The sequence below is a fragment of a genome, unplaced genomic scaffold (genome assembly GCF_019419815.1).
Source record: "Pyrus x bretschneideri cultivar Hongxiangsu unplaced genomic scaffold, Pyrus_bretschneideri_v1 Contig31, whole genome shotgun sequence".
Lineage (NCBI taxonomy): Eukaryota > Viridiplantae > Streptophyta > Magnoliopsida > Rosales > Rosaceae > Pyrus > Pyrus x bretschneideri.
In genome coordinates this window covers 2,718,803-2,721,775 of record NW_025999624.1, presented here as the reverse complement: position 1 = coordinate 2,721,775, position 2,973 = coordinate 2,718,803, and positions in this window count along the sequence as shown.

The following is a 2,973-nucleotide window of genomic DNA, read 5'->3' as shown; positions in this document are numbered from 1 at the left end:
TCAATTATATCATTCTTTTGCCAATTCCATTGAGAATGATTTCATCCTCAAGGAATATAGCAATTCTGGCGACAAAGACTTTCTGGTCATCAGGGTGATAGAATTCGTATCCATAGGTTTGTTTAGGATGCCCCATAAAATAGCATTAACAGATCTTGCTTCAAGCTTTCCTGTATCTTCTTTCTTAATGTATGCAGGACAACCCCAAATCTTAAGATGTTTAAGACTTGGCTTCTTCCCATACCATATCTCATATAGTGTTTGTGGAACAGATTTACAAGGCACTACATTTAGCAAATAAGCTGTTGTGTGTAGTGCATATCCCCGTAATGATATTGGTAGATCAGCGGAACTCATCATAGAGCGAACCATGTTCATCAAAGTTTGGTTTCTCCTTTCAGAAACTCCATTATGTTGAGGAGTTCCTGGTGGAGTCCACTGTGATATTCCACACTCCTAGAGATAATCTAGGAATTCAGTACTCAGATACTCACCATCTTGATATGATCTTAGGGTCTTTATCTATCTCCCAGTTTGCTTATCTATTTCATTCTTGAATTCTTTGAACTTTTCAAAGGATTCTGACTTGTACTTCATTAGATACACATAGCCAAACTGAGAATAATCGTTGGTGAATGTGATATAGTAAGAGAAGCCTCCCCTTGATGTGGTGGACATAGCTCCATATACATATGTGTGGATTAACACTAGAATATTTTTTGCCCACTCTCCTTTCCCAGTGAATGGAGATTTAGACATCTTCACTAGTAGACAAGGTTCACAAGTGCCCATGTGGTCATTATCCAATGGGCTAAGATATCCGTCTTTTGACATCTTACAAATCTTATCCTAGTTTACATGTCCAAGTTTAAGATGCCAAAGTCTAACTTGGTTAACTTCTTCTATAGCCCTTTTGGGTTTTGAGGTATTCCTGCTCTCAATACAGTGCATCCCACTACTTGTCTCTAGGTAAAAAAGTCCCTCTATCATGTTACCATAAGAGATAATAGACCAGTTCAAGTATAAAGTGCAACTCATTTTGTCAAACAATATTGAGTGCCCATTTCATAAAAGAATAGAGATGGAAATCAAATTCTTTATACATGAAGGAAAATATAAACAATTTTTAAGTTCCAAGACTTCCCCAGAGGGTAGTTTAAGTATGTAGGTGCCTACTGCTTTTGCAGAGATCTTAGTGTTGTTCCCAACTCGCACAATCATCTCCCCATTGCATAGTGTTCTGCTCCCTGTTAGTCCCTACAACGAATTGCAGATACGTTGACTAGCGCTTGAATCAAATATCCAAGAATTGGAGCTCACTGTAAAACAACTCTCTATGACAAAAATAGTCCCTCAAAAGTTCATGTCATAAAGCTCGCAATGAGCACCCTATATTTCTTCTTCCAACGTTCATCCTTTCCACAGTGAAAGCATGTCCCTTTGGATTTTCTTACCTTCTTCTTATGCAACCTTTTCCTTATGATTACATTCTCACTCCCACTTTGCCTTTTGAAACTTTGTTCAAACTCACATCATATGTCAATCATCTTGGTAAGAGTATGATCAAAACTATTCACTTTATAGTTTACTATAAACTTAGTGAAATCATCCAAGAGAGATGCAAGGAAAAAATCTTAGGCCATTTTCCCATCAATGGAAGTTCCTAAACTCTCAAGATCTTGAAAGATCTTTTCCATCTTTTGTCCATGTTTCCGAACCGAAGTCCCCATTGGTATTTTGGCGTTCAATAGACTATAAACATTTAAGAATCGTAAATTACTAGTCTCAATGTCATGCATCTTATGCAAACTGTCAACCATGGCACAAGAAGTGTCCATGTGCTTATGTAGCTTCTTAAGTTCTTTACTAAGTGAAGTGAGGATTAAGCATTTGGCTTGTAAGTCATCCTCATAGTGTCTTGCATAATTTTGACACTCCTCATTTGAAGCTAGTTTTGTACGAGGTACATGAGGAGGGGATTGCTTGAGCACATACGATATGTCATTCATCTTTGAGACATTCTCGATGTGATGATACCAAGCAAGGAAATGTTGACCCCTAAGGCCCTTTTTGTCAAGGACAATAGGTGTAATTTTAGGCATGTCGTTAACTACATAACATAATAGAAATCGTATTAGATTGTTGATTTTAAAACTACTTGATTGAGTCTTAAATCAAATAGTACTACCCACTATTTTTTGGCAAATTCCACATCCCTCTAAATGGAATCCGAGAGTTATGTTGAACTCTTAGTGGGGTATGGGAGATTCACCATTACCAAGCCCACCTCAAAATTATATCATTTTGGCTAGCAACAATAATGATGTGAGGATAACTCTTAGCCATTTACAGCTTTTGTAATTACCCATCTGTTTTGGCCTCTTGAGAATGATTGCCTCAGAATTATATCATGTTGGCGTCATTGCACTTAGTTAAGTCATTCCTACCATGCTAGTTTATGTAGGGGTTCAAGCATAACCTCATAATTATATCATGTTGGTCATATTTGTTGTCTACACTCACTTCATCATATATTTTTATAGACTCCTCCTAGTTGTAAGCACATACTTTGAACTTCCCCATTATAGGGTGAAGCTAGTGTATGAGTCACAAAGGATTGGAGCCTACCATGGTGGAAGGCCCACAAAGAGATATTCAAAGCATATCTCGCTTATCAACTTAATATTCGTTTTAAGGGAGTAGTATTGAGGTACATCAATTTCATTTTAATCTTATTAAAAGAACTTGGGTCTATCACAACCATTGGTCCAAGTTTATATGAATTAGTAGTATTTAATACTTCTATTGTTTCGATGAAACAAGCGAGACTATATGGAACTACTAACGAATGCATAGCATCCTCATATGGACTATATAGTCATCTTAGGTCTTAGGATGATTATGACTCGTTTGATTTGATCCAACACCAGCCTTGTTTTGGACCTTGGGTCTAAGGTAGGTTGTTGTTGATTT